The sequence below is a fragment of the Sarcophilus harrisii genome, chromosome 1, assembly GCF_902635505.1.
Source record: "Sarcophilus harrisii chromosome 1, mSarHar1.11, whole genome shotgun sequence".
In the NCBI taxonomy this organism is placed as follows: domain Eukaryota; kingdom Metazoa; phylum Chordata; class Mammalia; order Dasyuromorphia; family Dasyuridae; genus Sarcophilus; species Sarcophilus harrisii.
The window spans coordinates 541,547,549-541,569,136 of NC_045426.1; the positions used below are offsets into that span (position 1 = coordinate 541,547,549).

General features: G+C 35.8%; 1 pseudogene; it reads right to left on the reverse strand.

The window, feature by feature from the left end:
• Positions 1–13,841: 13,841 nt before the first annotated feature.
• LOC100934934 lies at positions 13,842–15,877 on the reverse strand (annotated as a pseudogene).
• Between the last annotated feature and the right edge of the window lie 5,711 nt (positions 15,878–21,588).

Sequence of the window (21,588 nt, forward strand, 5' to 3'; positions counted from 1 at the left end):
AAACACATTCTGGGTATCTGCTTCAGTAACCTTCATCTTATATTTACAACACACAGATTATACTTCTTAAAATACACTATCAAAAGACCAAGCCAAGACCTAGCTTTGTATAACAGTTTCATCTCTAATCATATGACCCAAGGTGTGGAGAAATTTGGGACCATTTCTAAATTTGTGTTGGTGGACTGTTTTGTGAGTGGTTTGTAGCTGTGTATGTGTTCAGGACCAGTTTTGAACTGGTAATTTCATTAATTATAGGGAATTCCTAGCGAGAAAACTAATTTCTATGGACTATCAGTAGAGGGAAAAAATGTGCAAGACAGAATAGAAAGACATTATAGAACAAGGAAGAATGAACAGTACACATACAAATCTTGGATTCCAAGAAAAAGGTATGATTTTTCTGAAGTTATAATCCAAATATATAATCATTATTCAAGAAGACAATATTTTAAGTGTTTTCTCCTTTCTTATGGGGAACCAGACCTTTAATTTCATTAGTATAATGGAAATCCTAAGGAAGAAACTCTTTTCAAGTGTAAATCAGAGATTACTCTGAAACTGTGTAGTTTTACTTTTGAGGATATTACTTTGAGGATTGAAATCTATTAAATGCCTTACCCTCAGTCATAAGGCCATAGAGTACTTTGGGTATAAAAATGGTTTTTACTTGCCTAAGAGAAAAACACTTAAACCCAGATCCTCCTAATTCTTAGGTAGATCTCTATCTTCTGCACCATATTTCCTCTCAGGAGCCACCATCAATAATCGGTAATGAAAAAAGTCACAGGAACCTAGGATTTAGAGTTGTAAAGATAAGCCATTACAAACTTCTCATTTTACAAATGAAGAAACAAACTTCTCATTTTACAAATGAAGAAACAAATTTAGAGGGCAGTTATAGTGAACAGGGATTAGATTTGTTCTGTGAGAATTGTTGAGCAAATTTGGGCTTCTTCTAAGGAAATTCTTCCAATTAGGGTTGCTTTAACTTGATACCTCCAAGGGAAGTCTAGGTATATTGTAGAGAAATTTCTTGTTCAAGCAAGGATCAGACTGGATCCGCTTCTTAGATGCCTTTCAACTTGGAATCTGTGATTCTGACATTTCAAAGACAAGAAAGTCAAATGATTTCTCCAGTGTTGCCCCAATAATACTAATAATAAGGTATCTACCAGGAGCCAGGTGGCTTTACAACTATTACCTTGTTTGATCCTCACAACAATCCTGAGAGGTAGGTGCTATTATTATGCCCATTTTTCTGATAAGGAAATTGAGATATGATCAAATGACTTGCTTGGGTCACACAGCTAGTAAATATCTGAGGCCATTATTGAATTTGGCTCCAGGCCCTGTGCTCTATTGAACCACCTAGCTCTCTCATAGTACATTGAACAATTTGCATTCCATTCCACATTTTGTGTTCTTTTCAAAGCTGTATGGATAAGGCTTTTTGTAGGTTCCAAAGCCTATTTCTGTTTTATAGTCTATTTGTTGTATATGCTTTTTTATATCTGGACCTGGTTTTACAATGAAAAGTCCTGGAAAATGTATGTTATATTAAATTTACTTTAGTGGGGGGAAAGACAGACATTTGTATAATTCATTTTTTGTTGCTATCTTTGTGATATCACATACACACACACACACAAATACACACACAGACAGAGAATAGGAAATAGATCTGTTATTTTATTGTTATAAATAAAGAACTGTCTTTACCAATGCAGATCAGCATCTTCTCTGTAAGTTATTGTCAAAATTCTGAGATTACTAAATGATTTACCTGGGGTCACCAAGACAACAATTTGTCTTGAGATTGTACGTGAATCAAACTTTCTATTCACTTTTCCATGATTCCCTTCTTTATATCTATATTATTATATTGATGTACACACACACACACACACACACACATACATAAACACATAGACACATTATGTATATATTCAAAAAAGAGATCTTTGTAACAGTGTTTCATAATGCAAATTTAAAAAAATATGATCAATTTTTTCACATGTCCTTAAAGTTTCTTTGACTTTTGGAACATTTACTAGTTTTTGTATAAGACAATATGATACTAGTTCTTTGTACTATACTTCCCTTGCAGATTTGTTATTGCTATCATTATAAACAAATCCAGTTTCCCTTTCTCCTCTGTGATATACCTCTGTTTCCTCTTCATGTCTTTACCGGTGACAACTGAAAAGAGAATAAACAATTATATAACACCTCCTATACACTAGGTACTTTCCAAATAACCCCCTGAAGTCAGGTGTCATTATGTATTTTACAATTAAGAAAACTGAGGGAAATAAAATTTAAATTACTTGTCCAGAGTAATATAGCTAGTAAGTGTCTGAGACTAATTCTGAACTCAGATCTTTTTGACTCTACGACCAATGTTCTAGTCACTATGCCACACAGATGCCTGAGAAGTAGTACTCCCTTTCAGTCCCAGCTACCAGAAAAAGGCAGCTTCCACAGCCCTGTTTGTAGAAGAGTTGATTTCCCGTGCCTTCTGTGTAGTCCTGGATTTTACTTGTATTTAATTGTGTGAGAAAAATCCAGTAGAGCTGAGTCTCAGATGTTTTGGGGGAGAAGCCAGAGAACATGCCTGCATCATGTTTTCTGGGTTTTGTCCCTGCCACTTCCATCTTCAGACACAGCAGTGCATCTAGAATCTCAACCCTCCCCCCCCTGCCTTAACACCTCCTCCGTCCAGCACTTCCAGGTTTTCCCAATTCTACCCCTTTCCCTTATTTTTATGTCCTTTCAGCTGCTACAGGGTGGTAAAGAATTCAAGAATTGGCTGATGTGCTTAGAACATTCTGGGAAACTGGATTATTCAAATCTCCATAATTTGGCATAAAGAGGGATCCCACTGCTGAGGACAAACCCATCAAGAAAACAAAACTGAAGCCCTTAAACTGCTACATCTTTCCTTGTGATGGAAGGAGCATCTTACTGCCCAAATAAAATGACTTGCTTTTGTGTTTATTGATTTCCAACAGGAGACAATGTAGATTCCAGCAAACAGTTTAGCTATTTGTTTTTAGAATACTCTAATGGAGAGATTAGATCCTTTAAATTAGTAGCCTGTAATCCTATTAGAGAGTTGAACTGGTAGAGTAATTCTGGAATGTTATAGATGCTTTAAGGTGCCTTTGTGAACATGTCCATTACATAAAAGCTTAGCCCTTAACAAGAAGTTGAAAGTGGAATCCACAAAAAACAGAGGAAAGTCTGCAAATAAACAAATCGAACAACAAAAGAAAAATGGATCTTGCAGCAGGGTGAATTCCTCCCTTTTCTGAGTCCCCATATTAAGACAGGGTTCAATTTATTTCTAGAAGTACTCATTAGGGGAAGGTGTTGCAAGTTCTCAAAGGCAAGATTGGCAAGGATTGGTTAGGAAAATATTTTTTTCCCTTAGAAATTTTTGTGTATTTTTAAAAATGTGTTTTCCTTAAGAACATTCTCTCCCCAAGCTCTTAAAACACACAGAGACTTAGCCTCACTAAATTTGCATGTTTTCATGTTTTATATTATTAGTAATACAACTTCTGGATGTATGAACATATTTTTGTATTAATCACAAATGGAATTATATGAAATTCGTTGTCATCTTCATATGTTAAAAACGGAATTAGACCTGAAACTGATATTTTGTCATTAATGCTCCCCACCTCCCAAAAACCAACTTGGGGAGGAGTCTCCTTTTTCCTTGCATAATCAAAAGCAATTTATACTTTTTCCAGAAAACTTGTGTTTTAACAAATTACTGCCATGAACTAGCCCACATCTGAAGCTTGAAAATGCACTCAGCACTCTCTTTCTCTGTTCACATAGATTTGAAGTAAATTACATCAAATTGTGTTTGAAACACCAAACTGGCATTAATGGAAGCTTTTTTTTTTTTTTTTTTTTTTTTTTTGCTCCAGGCACCATTTTAAAATAGATGAGCATAAAAATGCAGTCTGCATCATTAAGTTTATATGAAACTAGTGAGAATAAAAATCACCATGTAAGTTCTAATAAGATGTGTTTTTCATTCCAGTTTAATAACCCAAGACTATATTCATCTTCCAGTATAATAAATATACCAAGAGGAATGCATTCTTTGTAGGCTTAACATGTTGAGGTTTTTTTTTTTTTTTTTTTTTTTTTTTTTTTTTTTAAGATGTGAGTTTTCTGGAAGCTGGGTGAAGAAAATTCTTTAATATGGCAGTGTGGAGTATTATTATCATAAATAATTAATGTGCACAGCAGAAGAAAGCTGAGCTTCATTAATAATTCTTATTTTTAGTTGGCATAAGCTAGAGGTGCTGTATCTTCTTTCATCCCATCGATGTCAATTTCCTTGATTTTAATTTAATAGATGTTAAAATTTTTAAAGGTCCTTGTATATTTTGCAGTGGGTTTTTGTTTATGACTAAAGAACACCCTGATGCTAATCCTTACCTGCCAGGATATTTTTAGTAACAGGCTTAAGGAAAGAGAGAGAAAAAAAAGCTACAAGAAAGCAAGGTAGAGTGGGCATCAACGTCAGCTCCTTTCATCCTCCATTTCCCTCTGGGACCAGTTAAGATGCTTCTTTGATTAGGACCTCAGGAAATATTAAGAAGCTCTGCCATGAATTTGAGCTCATCAAACTTGTCTGTTTATTTTTCAAATGCAGGGCTGATTCACCTCCCACATCCCCAAAGCACGGGGTCTCTCCAACACAACCTTGCATTTGTGATCAACTACATCACTTGTCAAAAGCACCCAATCTTGGATAACAGGCATTTGTGCATCATTAATTCTGTATCTGGGAAGGTGCGGTGCCTAAGTGTCTCTTATTAGCACAATTGCAGAAGGCAAGAGAATGCCATCTAGTGCATCAGGGTTATGCTTTACAAGGAAAGAACAAGGAATATAACCCCAAAGTCTGAAGGGATTGATATACAACCTATCAAACAAATGGGAAGGAAAAATTTGACATTGCTACATGGAGGAATAAAGGCAAGAGCCTCAAGCTTCAGAAAAAAGTAGCCCCTCTGGGGAACAAACAATCCAATTGAATCTTTATATGTACTTTAACTGCTCTTTTGAACAGTCACTAGCAATGATGACTCTTATTTAGAGACATGAATATTGACTTTGTGAGAAGTACATCTGAAGCTGATTAGTGATGTGGTAGAAAGGGCACATAGGCAGCTAGGTTGCCCAGTAGATAGAGTGCTTGGCCTAGAGTCAGGAAAACCTGAATTCAAATCCAGTTTCAGACACTTATTAATTGTGTGACTCTGGAAAAGTCATTTAATGCTGTTTGTCTCAGTTTCTTCATCTGTGAGCTAGAGGAAGGAATGGCAATCCATTACAGCATCTCTGCCAAGAAAACCCCAAATGGGGTCATAAAGAGTCAGGTATGACTGAACAATGAGAAGAAAGGACATGACATTTGAATTGGAGAAATTGAATTTGAATCCCAAATCTTCTACTTAGGAAGAACAACTCATGTTTCTGTAGTACTTTAAGGCTGACAGAGTTCTAGCTTAATTCCATTAAATAGGTCACACAAGGATCATAATTTTCATTTTATAGATGAGGGGAATGAGTCTCAGAGATGTAAAGTAACTTGTCCATATTCATACAAATGGAACTGGAACAGGAATCTAAAACTCGAGTTCAGTGGTCCATCCATAACACCCAAAATAACTTTGATACAGTCACCTATCTTTCTGGGCCTCTGTTTACTACTCTATAAAAATGAGTAGCTGGAATTAGATGATCTCTAAGGTCCTTTTTAGCTTCAATTTCTAGGCATTAGGATTTTTCTGTCACCTCAGAACAGATATCCCAGTTCCTGAATTTCTCCCAATTCTATTATTTACTAGTGATATGACTACTGGCAATTCATTTAACCTTTTTGAACTTCTCACTCCTCATCTTTATTTTATTCTATTAAAGTAAGGCAAGACATCTAACCAATTGGAAAAATATTAAATGCTCTTGGATAGGGTGAGCAAATATAATAAAGATGACAATATTACCTAAACTAATCTATTTATTTAGCGCTATACCAATCAGACTCCCAAAAAACTATTTTAATGACCTAGAAAAAATAACAACAAAGTTCATATGGAAAAACAAAAGGTCAAGAATTTCAAGGGAATTAATAAAAAAAAAATCAAATGATGGTGGCTTAGCTGTACCAGATCTAAAATTATATTATAGAGCAGCAGTTACCAAAACTATTTGGTATTGGCTAAGGAATAGATTAGTTGATCAGTGGAATAGATTAGGTTCAAGGGATAAAACAGTCAACAAATATAACAACCTAGTCTTTGACAAACCCAAAGATCCCAGCTTTTGGGATAAGAACTTACTGTTTGATAAAAATTGCTGGGAAAATTGGAAACTAATATTGGCAGAAACTAGGCATTGATCCATACTTAACGCCGTACACCAAGATAAGGTCAAAATGGGTTCATGACCTAGGCATAAAGAATGAAATTATTAATAAATTAGAGGAACATAGGATAGTTTACCTCTCAGACCTGTGGAAGGGGAAGGTCTTTATGACCAAAGCAGAACTAGAGATCATTACTGATCACAAAATAGAAAATTTCGATTATACCAAACTGAAAAGTTTTTGTACAAACAAAACTAATGCAGACAAGATTAGAAGGGAAGCAATAAACTGGGAAAATATTTTTACAGTCAAAGGTTCTGATAAAGGCCTCATTTCCAAAATATATAGAGAATTAACTCTAATTTATAAAAAATCAAGCCATTCTCCAATTGAAAAATGGTCAAAGGATATGAACAGACAATTCTCAGATGAAGAAATTGAAACTATTTCTAGTCATATGAAAAGATGCTCCAAGTCATTATTAATCAGAGAAATGCAAATTAAGACAACTCTAAGATACCACTACACACCTGTCAGATTGGCTAAGATGACAGGAAAAAATAATGATGATTGTTGGAGGGGATGTGGGAAAACTGGGACATTGATGCATTGTTGGTGGAGTTGTGAACGAATCCAACCATTTTGGAGAGTAGTTTGGAACTATGCTCAAAAAGTTATCAAACTGTGCATACCCTTTGATCCAGCAGTGTTACTACTGGGATTATATCCCAAAGAGATTATAAAGAAGGGAAAGGGACCTGTATGTGCACGAATGTTTGTGGCAGCCCTTTTTGTAGTGGCTAGAAACTGGAAACTGAATGGATGTCCATCAGTTGGAGAATGGCTGAATAAATTGTGGTATATGAAAATTATGGAATATTACTGTTCTGTAAGAAATGACCAACAGGATGATTTCAGAAAGGCCTGGAGAGACTTACACGAACTGATGCTGAGTGAAATGAGCAGGACCAGGAGATCATTATATACTTCAACAACAATACTATATGATGACCAGTTCTGATGGACCTGGCCATCCTCAGCAACGAGATCAACCAAATCATTTCTAATGGAGCAGTAATGAACTGAACTAGCTATACCCAGAAAAAGAACTCTGGGAGATGACTAAAAACCATTACATTGAATTCCCAATCCCTATATTTATGCACACCTGCATTTTTGATTTCCTTCACAAGCTAATTGTACAATATTTCAGAGTCTGATTCTTTTTGTACAGCAAAATAACGTTTTGGTCATGTATACTTATTGTGTATCTAAGTTATATTTTAATATATTTAACATCTACTGGTCATCCTGCCATTTAGGGGAGGGGGTGGGGGTGGGTAAGAGGTGAAAAATTGGAACAAGAGGTTTGGCAATTGTTAATGCTGTAAAGTTACCCATGTATATATCCTGTAAATTAAAGGCTATTAAATTAAAAAAAAAAAATAATAAAGTAAGGCAAGACAAAGAAACCACAAGGTCCTAGGACATTTTTACTTTGGTTAAGGTTTCTAAAAACAACAACAACAAAATCTTCTAATGTGACAGTCATGCTACTTGTACTACAGAATAGTTACAAACACTGAACCTGTTTACCAGACTTTGCCAGTTTGAGTCAGTTGCCAGTAGGGGTTAAATGCATTTAAACTATATGTGTACTTTATTAGCCAGAGAAGCCTCTTTATATCCAGATTTCCAGAGTGATCCAATTTGTCTTTCATCTTCTCACAGGCAAGGCTGGAATTTGGCTCCTACTCTAGAGATCCACCCAAACAAACAATAGTCCAGCATGGAAGAAATTCCACTGGCTACTTAGAAAGGGATTTAACCTTTCCCAGAAAAGGGAGATTGGAAGGATTTTGAGTTTCTTGATGGTTACCTTCCTTCTGAACTGGGGTTCTCACCTGATGCAAGAGCCAAAATTATATATTAACCTTTGCTCCATAGATTGGATATTATAAGTTGAGGTCTCTCCCAGATCAACTGCTATGATTTTGTGATTCCAAGTATTTATTAAAGTGAATTGTCAATTACCCACATGTCAATTATTTACTTGACATTGGGCTAGCAGAAAATTTTGAATTCCAAAATCTGCCTCAACCATCTCTCTGGTTGATCTTTCTCTGCCATAATTTGGTATATGCACAGAGCACACAAACTAACTTTAATATTAGGTTAAGAAAAAATATATACATTCAAGAGAAACCCATCATACATTTCAAAGTCATTAATATGGATCTTTTGGTAATCCTGATATCTCTACACATGCATCCATTAGAGGAGGAAGGATTCATTTACAGGCCTCTTACTACCTCAGAAAAAATGTATGAGTCCAGAGTTGCCCATATCCACCAGAAATAAAACATAAGAGAAACAAAAAAATCTCTGTTTTTTAGGAAGAGAGCTCACTTCCAACATTGCATTCTCAATAGTACTCTCCTATTGACACAATGCCTGGCAGTAGTATATGCCTAATAAATACTTGATTTGATTTGACTCTCTGCCCTTCAAAGACTCCAGACATTGCCTGCTAGACATAGCACATAGCACATGCTGTCTAGTTTCTGGCTTTTTGGATTTAGTCTCTTACATATGTCAAGTGCTTGCTTGGTACTGCAGCTCTCTTTGGTATAGCCAAAGGGACACTAGATTCAGAGACAGAGAATCCACCCAATTTTGAATTCTAACTTTGTTCTTTACTACTTATGTGACTTTGAGCAAATGACTTCATCTTGTTAAGACTGATTTTTCTCATCTACAAAATGGGGACTAACAGACTGGCCTATTTGTCTTTCCTCACAAATGACCACTCCCATTCACCTCTTTGCACAGGTTGCCCCCATCATGCCTAAATTGGTGTCTCATCACTTCTGCCTCTGAGAATCTCTAATTTACTTGCCCCCCATCACTGCCTTCTGCATCATTCCCCTCAACTGCTAATTCCTTCCCTTTTCAAATTACCATATTTATTTCATATATGCACAAGTTGTGTCCCTGATAGAATATTAATTCCTTGAGGGCAGGGAATGTTTCCCTTTTGGTTTTGTATTTACAGAAGTTGACATAGTACTTGATACATGCTAGGTACTTAATGTGTGCTCTTTGTTGGGTCCATTAATGTTTTCCAAGATCTCTTTATGCTCTAAGAAGCTGTGTTCACTCCACCCCTTCCTACCCTAATTCTTGGCCTATCCAATCTTTGCTTTTAGATCCTTCCTTCCCCAAGAGTTTCTTGGTCCTGTCCCTTCCTCCCCAAGCCCAACTGACCCTTCCCTGATACCATCTCAGAAACTGTGGCATAAAATAAAAAACAAGTCAGGAGATCTATAGTTTTGATGTGTCCTCATGCTTGAAGTTTCTCCTCTCTGTCTCTCTGTCTGTCTGACTCTCTGTTTCTGTCTTTTTTCTATCTCTCTCTCCCCATCATTATCTCTTAACTTTCTGAGCTTCTTTCAAGTCCCGACCAAAATCCCACCTTATACAAAAAGCCTTTTCCAATATCCTTTAATATTAATAATCTAAGATCATCTCCATATGTTATATATGTCTTGTTTCATTGATTCGTTCTATAAATATTAATCTCCTACTCAGTGTCAGTCACTGTGCTAAATGCTGGGAATAAAAAAAGAGGTATTTTACATAGTTGCTTTGTTGCACGTTTTCTCCCCCTTTATACTAAGCTCCTTGAAAGTAGGGACTGTCTTTTGCCTTTCTTTGTATTCTCAGTGCTTAGACGCTAAAGCTATTGCCTAGCATTCGGTAGATACTTAATACATGCTTCAGGACTGATTAACTGATTTTTCTGATCATGCCCTTATTTTCCATGCTGTTGTGCAGATAATAATAAAATATGAATATATTGTCAGTTGCTGCTTGTTTAGCTCATCTGTTTTACATGGCTCTCTCCCCAGGCACCCTTTATTGGACTTACCTAATCCCCCGTTAGCTCTTGAAATGTTTCCCAGCACATTCTGTGCTCTGTTTCTCTTCAGAGCTCCTTTTGCCTCTTTCCCAATGATACAGTGAGGTTCCATTATTGTACATGGGTCACATCATGGTTATTTCCATGGCAAGGACTACAATGAAACAAACCCACCTGTGTTTTAATTGCGTGTTTGCTGCAGGAGTCACAAGAAAGAAAAGTTCTTGTTTAATACTCCCAGGGTCAGCAATCACAAAGGGGAAGAAATGATATAAAGGGTGAAAGTACAGGCCATGTGGTCTTGGTATCTCACACTGAAAAACATACCAGCCCTGCAGCTTGACTCCTTCCTCTCCCCTGTCTCCTTTGCTTCAGGCTTGATCTTTGTATAGTAGCACCTTTTATTAGGAAAGCCAACTCGAGGCTTGAAGTCAAGGAGTTAATCTGTGAGAGTGTTTTCAGAAAGTGTGAAAATCCTGATCTCACTCTCTTAATTATAAACGCATGGGAGTCCTGGAAGGAGCTTTATCCATGAACACTAAAACAAAAATGGAAAAAGAACATTTGGGGGATATTTTAATGAAATGTGCTGATGATACAATAAGCCCTCTGTTATTGTTGGAGGAATAGGTTGTTCTGCTAAATGACATGTTTGGCTAATTGAGAGTATATACCACACGTGGGTCACCAATTTTCAAGGAATTGTAATATAATAAAAATGCACTTAGCACAAAAGCTCTACTTAATACAACTAGATTTTTCTGGAATGACTCAAAAGACACTCCAGGATTTGTTGAATCCAGTATCATCATTATAGCAGTGTTAGTTGGAGGGTCAATAGCTGTGTGGACTGGGTATCATGACTTGGTGGTGTCTAGAGTTTGGTCTCAGTCCTCCATTTTTGGAAGCTTGATGGTTAACTCATGCAAGGATGAGCAGAAAACTGGCTCACAATCTCCAAACCCACATGAGGCTAATTTGTACCAAAAAGCCAATTTATTAATGTAGAGGGAGAAATATGATTGCTAAGCCAGCTGGAACGATCTTGTTGGCCCATCAGTTCTTTCTCTTCTCAGGAGGAAAGTTACTTTGGAAACCAAATGGTTATTTCTTTAACATATAAATCCTTATCCTCTAATTTTCTTTTGCTTTAGACGGTATTTTGACCTACACCTTATGAGGACCAAGGGAACAACCCTTTGATGTTTAGGACTTTTTTCATCAAATTGTAATAGCCCTGGTGAAGCACAGAGGAGAAGCAGTGCATAGTGTCAAGATTGCTAAGCTTGAATTCAGGAGACCTGATTTCATATCCTGCCTCTAATTTTTACTAGTTGTGTGACCCAGGCAAATCTTTGCATTCTAGTTTCATTTGTTTAGTGGGAAAAAATAAACCCGGTATACCTATCTAAGGGGGATGTTGGGAGACTCAAATGAGATAATATTTGTAAACCCTTTTGTAAACTTTAAAGTGCTATATAAATGTCACTTACTATTACCCTTCTTTGTCATAGGAATATATCTGCCAAGTAGACTGCATGAGTTCATTAAAAACACCCTCTCCCTTGGGTAGTGCTGGATAAACACTGACAGATTCATATTCTCTAATTCTTCTTTGTTTTAGACTACACTGACCTACACCTTCTGATTTCATTTATTTTATTGACATTACTCTTCATCACCTTAATATACAGAAGTTTTAGGATATGTGATATATTCCAAGTTTAATGATTATAGAGAAGTGAATCATAAAAGTAGGTATACAAAGAATGGTAACTATAACCAATAAGAAATTTGAAAAGCAGGAATAAAAGGTATCATTGAAGAAAGGCATAATAAAAAGATATAATAATATAATATATGACATAATAAATTATAATAATATGACATATGACAATATAATATATCATAATAAAAGATAGTTTAGTTACATAAATAAGTATAATGTGCGGACTAACTCACTATAGGATCTTGGTACCAGCCTGAGTCCTTAATCTTAGGACAGGGTGAAGAGGTGGGACTCATGCGAATGGTCAAACATGGAGTCCATTTATTCCAAATTCTCTCAGCCTTATATACCTTATATACTCTAATACCTTTACATAACTATAACACACTGCACATGTGCTGAAGAACCACATAAACAATTTGCTGTTGTGGGTACAACAGATTGTCATACCCCTGACTTCTCAGGAAGGTTGAGAGCCCTTAGGGAAGGATGGGGAGCCAAACCAGACACTGTCAACAGGGTTCCTTTTACTGGACTTAAGGGTCTTAATACCTTACCCAGGGTTCCTCACTATCTGTCGTCTTCTACAGATAGGACAGAAGATGACAAGTGCTCAGCTGGAATATTTCACTGGTATTCTCATGTTGTCAAAGCAATGTGAGGATGGTCTTTAGCACTGTGGAGAATTTGTGGAAAAAACAGACAAGTCACACAGGATGGGCAGATATATATGGGTTGTATAAGAAAGAATAATCCATGAATACATTATGGATCCATTTCAATATTTAAGAATTTATTGATAGCCCCTTGGAACATACTATGACCTTATTAGCTAAATATGAACAAATCAAATTGCTGGATGTGTACCTTGTATGATTGTCTCTTTTGGAAATACATGCTACTGTTTCTCCTCTGATCTTTGTTTTTCTATCTTTTCCCTAATTTCTAATTTCTTTCTTCAAGTTAGTCTTAACCTGGTTTGTATGACTACCTCCCTGATGATTGGAATCCCTGATCCGTCTATCCCTGCTATCTGTTATTTTATAGCTTTCCTTCTTTTTTTCTCTGTAAACTCCTTAAAGAACCCATTTACATTCAGTGCTTCCACTTCCATTCTTCTCACCATCCTCAAAACTCTTGAGAATTTGTTTTCTAACCTAACTATTTAACATCATGGATTTCTCCAAAGTTATTTTCCAGTTGCCAAATCAAATGGATTTTTTTTTCAATTTCCATTCTTCTTGAACTCTTTGTAGCCTTTGACACCATCAACTTCACTCTAATTTTTTGTGACACTGCTCTCCTGGTTCTCCTCCTACATGTCTGATCATTTCTTGTCAGTCTTCTTTGCTGTATCTTCCTCCAGAGTCTTGCCTGCTAACCATTGGTTTTCCCCAAGATTCAGTCCTGTGCCCTCTTCTATTCTCCTTCTAGACTATCCAACTTAATAATCTCATCAGTTCATATGGGGCCAAAGATCATTTATATGGACATAACTGCCAGATAAATGTATCCAATGCTAACCTCTTTCTCATATCACCTTCAGTCTCACATCACCAGTCTCTTATTTAGTTCTTGTCATCCAGTCATGTCCAACCTTCATGATCTCTTTGGAGGTCTGGACTAGCAGAGATACTGGAGTGATTTATTATTTCCTTCTCCAGTTCATTTTATAAATAAGGAACGAAGGCAAACAGGGTTAAGAAACTTGTCTAGGATCACAAAGCTAGTAAATATCTGAAACCAGATTTAAACTCAGAAAGACAAGTCTTCCTGACTTCAGTCCTGGCACTCTATCTATAATATCACCTAGTTGCCTTGTCTGTTAGACAACCTGAGTTGGATATCCTACAAACATCTGAAACATTTGCAAAACAGAATTTGTTATTTTTCTAACCAAATCCTTCTCTCTTCATGAATTTTCCTGTAATTGTTGAGGACACCACCATTCTCCCAGTCACTTGGGCTTGCAAACTTAGTGTCATCCTCCACTTGTTACATATGTCATATGTCATATGTCAATACCACATATTGACTTTATTGTCACTACACCCTTTTTTGCCCCATCAAAACATTGCTTATCTCCTCTCCTTTAATCACTACTATCATGATGCAGACCTTTATCACCTCCTGTAATAGCCTCCTACTTGACTCAATTCTCTTTCCACTCCAGGCCATGCATTTAGCTGCTAAAATGATCTTTCTAAAGTGCAGTTTTAATCATGTCACTTCCTAATCAAGAAACCCCAATCAGAATAAAAGGGAAACAATCTTTTTGCTGAGTCTGGCTATCTTTCTAGTCTTCTTGAATTTTCTTCCCTATAGGTCCCCTGGATTTCTTGCTTTTCCTTGTATACAACTCTCCATTTTCTATGCTGTCTTTTTATGTACTGTTCCCCATGTATGAAATGTTCTTTTCTTACTTGTACTTCCCCAATTCCTTGGCTCCCTTCAAGAATTACCCCAAATAATTTTTTTTCAATGCATTAAATCTCTTTATTCAGTTACTGATATACAATTCCATCATTTCTGTAGGAAGTAATATAGCCAATGGCCAACAACTAATTGTTCCCAAGTACATTTGAATCAATGTATTCTTTATGGTCAACTGTGATCTTTTACATATTTTAAATTTAATTTAACAATTTCAAACTGATTCTAAATGATAGCATGTTTTCTACACAGATTGCTCAGTTTTTCCACTCATATCTGACTCTTCATGATTTAATTTGACGTTTTTGTCCTACTAGAGTAGCTCACCATTTCCCTTCCCACTCTTTTGCCCAGTGTCACACAGCTAGGTGTCTAACACTAGGTCTGATTACTTATAGGGGAAAAAAGAGCAAACAGATGGCTTGATTTATACATTTGTTGAAAAGTTTGTCAGCTTTTGATAAAAATTGGAAGCGAATATTCAGCCAGTTATTTTTAATGTAGAATTTTATTTTTTCAAAAATTTTTCAAAATTTCTGTTTATATGGTAATTTCTACAATTGTGAGATTATACACATGCAATTATGAAGTTTTATGCAATCAGGTATTTTTCATGCTGTCTGAGGTTAACAAAAGTTGCAATGAAGTAGATGTTATGATTATATCTTTCTTGTAATCTAAAAAGAACTGGAATTTTCTGTTCTGCACAGGCTAACTTGTCAGGAAATAATAACCCATCTTTAAGGATCTGGTTATCCTTGCTTTGATCAATGAATCAAGATGAATAGCAGTATATACTTCCCACTTACTTTGATCTGATCCTAAATTTTCCAGGTAAAGCTTTCCCCTCTCAGTGACAGAAAACTGAATTTCAGATTGGAGAGAATACAGACAGATTTCTATTTTCTTGAACTCTTCAAAGCACAAATCAGAGCTCTATGGCCTCCCATAGAATGAATCCAAATAGCCATCTTCTCTGGATTGGCTGGAAAATTGGCATTTATCATCTTGGGCATCTCATTTATTATATAAATATATTACTACATATTATTATATAAAAGTACATCCTATAATTTGTTTTCCAAGGTTCTTCAGTGGCATTTACAGAAAGACCAGACCAAAATCCCAAAGGTCATCTTCTCCTTTAATATTGCAACCATATGGACAGGTGTCAGATGCAAATGACAATGATGTCATGTTCTGCTGCAGGTTTTATGATAAAATTTTGTTCTGTGCAAGTTAAATCAGACAGCCAGGAAAGTATGGGGCATGTCCCAGTCTCTGCCTTTGGTGGTAAGTAGACTCCAAATTTCATTTTGCATTTTAGTCCCACATTGTCATGTTCGTATACTTTCCGAAGTCCCTCAAAGCAGTTGTTGTTGGAAATATATTTTTAAGGCCATAGTTTTTGTTGCAGTGGCTGTTGTTTTTTGCTATTTAATTGCTACTGTTTTCCCACTCACTGCCACAAGGTGTTTGACAGGTATATGATTCTCAGCCACAAGGCCTCTCTTATTGAGAACAGATTTACACTATGATCCCTGCCTTGACATCTGGCAAGGAAGGCCTGGAGTAGTCTGTAGGGTCTGGAGACCCTTAAACCAATTGGAAGGGCTGGTGGTCCAGCAGTGGACAAAGCCAAACTATCATTGGCTGGTCTCAATCCAAATTTTAACAAATCACTTGTCTCCCCTGAGCCTGTTTATTCATCAGCAAAATGAGGATAACAAGAGGCTTTTCTGGCTGCCCTCCCTCTCTTTCTCACTGCTAGTGTCTTCCTTCTGAGATTACCTTCATTGTACTTTGTAAAAATCTTGTTCTGTAGCTGTTTGCATGTTTTCTCTTTCATTGAAATGTGAGCTCCTTTGGGAACAGGGATAGCATTTTTGCCTTTCTGTGTATCCCTAGTACTTACCATAGTACCAGACCCATGTTGTTATTCAGTCATGTCTGACTCTTTATGACTCCGTGTACCATAGCAAACCAATACTAGAGTAGTCTGACATTTCCTTTTCCAGTGTATTAAGATAAACAGAGATTAAATTACTTTCCTAGGGTCATATAGCTGCTAAGTATCTGATGCCATATTTGAACTCAGATCCTCCTGACTCTCCCCCCAATGCTCTATCTACTGAGTTACCTAGAAGTCTTATCTGGTCCCTAGAAAGTGTTGAATAAGTACTTCTTGACTCATGTACAGACTGTGTCTTTAAGAGCATTAATTGTTCTGATGATAGCAGGTCTTTCTAATAGACTTTTGATTGATTTATAAAATGCTACATAAGCCAACAACTTCTCCCTGGGCTTCAATTTGCTCAATTATATGATTTGAGCATATCTAGTATCACAAAGACCTGGATTTGAATCCTGTCTCAAACTCTGATTAGCTATGTGAACCTGGGCAAATCCCTTTTCCCTTCTGAGTTTTATAGTTTCATAGACTCAGTTTCAAAGAAGATGGACTTGAAGACCTTAAAGTGTTATATAAATATGAACCATTATCATCATTATCATCATCATCATTATAATTTTCATTATTGTTATTGTAAGATTCAATATAGTATATTTCCTCTAAGACAGAGGATCTTAGCTGTTTTTTTTTTTTTTTTTTTATTGTGGACCCCACTGGTAGTTCGACATTTCAGAATATTGCTTAAAATATATAGTCTTATCAAGGAAACCAATTAGATTGAAATATACATATATATATATAAATATATATTTACATACAAATATACACATACCCATATATGCATATCTAAACATACACATATAAATCCATCCATCCATAAATATATATTTATATATCTAGTAATATCTCTCTACACATATACACTGAAAAACAGTTTGACATTTCAGAATATTGCTTAAATTATATAGGATTATAAAGGAAACCAATTGGATTGAAATACACACATGGATATATATATATCAATACATATAAATACAGATATACCCCCTCCCACATATATACACAAAACCACATACAAATATTTATATCTATATATATACATATATATTTGTATGTGGTTTTGTGTATATATATATAAACATACACATAAATCTATATCTACATATCTATTAATATCTCTCTACACACACACACACACACACACATACACACACACACAGACTGAAAAACAAGGTCATAGGTGTCAAATTAAGAACTCCTGCTACTAGGTCAGGAGGGGAAAAAATAACAGAACCTGAAAAGAGGCCTACAAAAGTACAAATTGGGAGTAGGAAGTTTTGTCTTGTGTTCCCATTTTTATACACCCCATCAATTTTCTTTGTTATTGTTCCAGATAGTTCATAGTCTAGGAAGAACATTGCTGAAAATGTATTTTCTCACTCTCTGCACCTTGGAAAGTTTATTATTTTAATTGAAATACACTCTTGAGAAATGATTAAAGAATTGATTAGAAGTCAGCAAAAAAAAAAAATTATAATGAGCTCATTTCAATAGGAACAGACTGGCTACCATGCTGGTTGTCAAAAAGTTTTCAAAGCTGGTTTCTCTCCAGTAAGTAGAGTCCTGTAGGCTCTGTCCATCTGTCTTCAAGAAAAGAGCATTTTATATCCTATAGAAGAAAATAGTCTTATGAAGAAAAGGAAAACTACCAGTAAGAAATACTGCTCTTTCAGACACTTGTGGCTCTTATCAGGAAACTAAAACAATAGATTCAACAATAAAACACCAAAGCTAAGATCATTTTTAGTACTAAAGGATAATAGATGGCCTAGGATACTCCATATAAAAGGTCATCTTTCCTAAAGAAGAAATCTATTTTATTACCTTTCTGAATCTTTTCACTTTGTAAAGTTATTTCCTATTACTACTAAGGTCTCAAGATGATTGGGTCCCTGTCCTACATCAATTAATTAGGAAATGTTTTAAAAAGATGTCACATAATTCTTTTTATTTATTAATTTATTTAATTATTCATCTGTTTACTTATTTGCTTGTTTATGATTTAATTCATTTATTTATACTATCTATCCAATCTAATCTATTCATCTATCTATCGATCTATGTATCTATATCTATCTATTGTCTATTTTACCCAATCTGTAATTTCATTAGTGTAGATAGTCCCTTATGAGGAACTTCTTCCAAAGAGTGTTGGCATTTTCTTTTCAGTTTAGAGTCTTAGAGATTTTTCTGGGGCACTGAGAGGTTAGTTCACTTGCCTAGGGTGATAAATCAGAGGCAGAGTTTAATTCAAATCTTTTTGATTCTAAGAACTACTCTTTAGCCATACTCAATGCCAGCTTTTTATGGGGGGTAAAAATGCAAAGGAAAAAAAAGGGAAGGAAAAAGAGAAGGAAGGAAGGAAGGAAGGAAGGAAGGAAGGAAGGAAGGAAGGAAGGAAGGAAGGAAGGAAAGATAAGAGAAAGGAAGGAAGGAAAAGAAGGGAGGAAGAAGGGAGGGGGGGAGAAAGAAAGGAAAAGTCCCATGATTTTGTGCTCCTTTTCAGATGTATGCCTCTGTTCCCATGATTTCAGTTTCTTATAATCCATACACTACATCTCTGAACCTGACCTAAGGTTCTACTTACTACAAGGTGTAGAGTTATCATAATTTCCCAGTAGTAAGAACACTGGAGAAGTGAAGCAAAACCCAAAGAAAGATCTGGTGTCTTGGATGCAGAAATTTAAAAATGTTTTAATGATTTTTTTGAAATTTAAACATGAAAAATTTTCAAATTAAAATTTTAATTAATTAAAAAATTTTCAAATTAACTTCCCTTTTCATCTGATTTTTTTCAGACAGCATGACAAATATGAAAATATGTTTAGAAGAATTGCATGTTTAACCTATATCAGATTGCTTAGTATTTTAGGGAAGCGGAAGGGGGAAGAGAGGGAGAAAAATTTGAAACAAAGTTTTGCAAAGGCGAATGTTGAAACTTTCTTTGCATACATTTGGAAAAATAAAATACTATTAAAATTTTTAAAAACTAAGAAAAGTTTTTTAATTTTTATAGATCAATCTACCTTCAGTTTTCTACATTACCATATAGCTTTTTTAAGGTGGAAGTTGGTACATAACAACAAAAAAATTTTAAAAAGAAAAATGCTGATTTTTAAAAAATGGAAGACTTATGATTCTTTGGAATTCATTTAATTATTGTTGTTTTCATTTACTTTTATCCTTGACCATTCATCTGCAGAGATATGTTTCAGGGAAACAAACTAAAGTAGACAACTTTTGCTCCATAATATCTTCGAGGAGTATTGAAAAACACCTGTGCCAAAGATTTTCCATATTTGCTTAAAGTAAAATCTCTCACACCCCTCTCCTTGGAGACCCATACCCCCTTCCTCCCTGGAATGCACAAGACTTGCCCAGGTGGGTAGCAGCCTTCTGAGTGGCTCAGGAATAATCTTTAGCTAGTAAGATGAGTCCCATATGCCTTCCCCCTATTTAGCTCAACTTCAAGGCAAATTGCCTGTAAAGGGAGTTGGAAGGTAAACAGAAGTGATACCTCCTGGGGCACTTCCTGGGTGCTGCCATTACCTTGACTAACTTGGGAGCTTTCTTCTTATCCCCCTCCTCCCCCCCAGCTCTGTTTACCTCACCTGTTCAAAGACACTTTCATTGCCAGGGCTCCTCCCATTTAAGATGCTAATCTAGCATGGAAATGGGCATTGCTCTCTGTGCAGCTGGGGAGACTTATTTTTTAAAAAATCATTAAAAAAGAGCAACACAACCGCCATTACCCCAGACATTTAAATACACAACTCCTAACACATATAACTCATAGAGAGGAAAGAAATACTTGTGTTTCCAAAAACTTTTCTTTATCCTTTTATGCATAAACTGACTTTCTTCACACTGTTTACTTGCTATAAATTTGTTTGTTAAGTATGAAGATTGACTTTAGAGGGACCCAGACAATGCTTGGGAGGTTGGTTGAGACTTGGGTAAGACTGGGGGTGGGGAGCAACTTCCAAGGCAGATCTATTCAACTCTGCTCAGTCATCTCCTATTTTTAATATTAAAAGGAATACTGAGTGAAGCAGGACAGAACACAGTGTTCTGGGAAACCAGTAATCAAATGGCCTAAAGCTAATGTTTACTTTCTGGAATGTTTTACAGAGGCAATACTTGGAGATGTAAAAAAGAGAATGCCTAATAATAGCCTTTCAGCTACAGAAATAGAAAAGCGGCATAGACATGATAATTGAATTTGGTTTAGATGGTCAAAATCTGTGTTATTCTACAGCTGTATTTTCCAAACCATCTACTTGACTTTTAATATATGTTCTCTTGGGTTGGGTGGGGGAGGGAGGAGTGGGGTTGTTTCTTTTGCTCAGTACTGCCTTTGAGAATTGTTAATTACCCTTTTCATGAAATCACTGAAACTCTGAGTTGGAAGGGAGCTCTGAGATTCTCTTGTCCAGTCCCTACCTGGAAAGAAATATGTTCTACAATTGTTCCAATTTTCCTTTCAGTACTTTTCTCTAGTAATTATTCCCATTTTTTCTTGAATCTTCAACGTTTCTCTTGCCAGTGGCTTTTCCCAAAATGTTCACAAGTGTATTATAGGTTCCCCAATAGTTAAAAAGAAAAAAAATTAAATAAACATTTCCCTTACTTTATTAAACTTCTTGAAAAAATGACCTTCAAGTAGTGCTATTTCACCAAGCACTAGCTCATCATCAACTGGTAACTCGGTTTCTAATCCCCCATTCCATGAAACTACTCCCTGAGAAATCATAAATAACTAATCAGTGAATTCTGTGACTCTTTAAAAATCCTCATCCTTCTCTTTCTCTCCTTTCTTCTCATCTACTGAGATTTCAATTTAATTTTCCCTATTGGGTGACCAAGAACAAATTACTAACTCTTTTTGCCTCAGTTTCCTCCTCCATAAAATGAGCTGGAGAAGTAAATGACAAATCATTTTAGTATTTTTGCCAAAAAAAAAAATCCCAAATGGGGACATGAAGAGTCAAACATAACTCAACAACAACAGTGGACATGAAGATTAATCAAGCAAAACATCTGTATGGATAGTTGTTGTTCAGTTGTTTAAGTTGTATCTGATGGAAACAATATGAAATTAATAAGTGTCTGAGGATGGATTTTAACTCAAA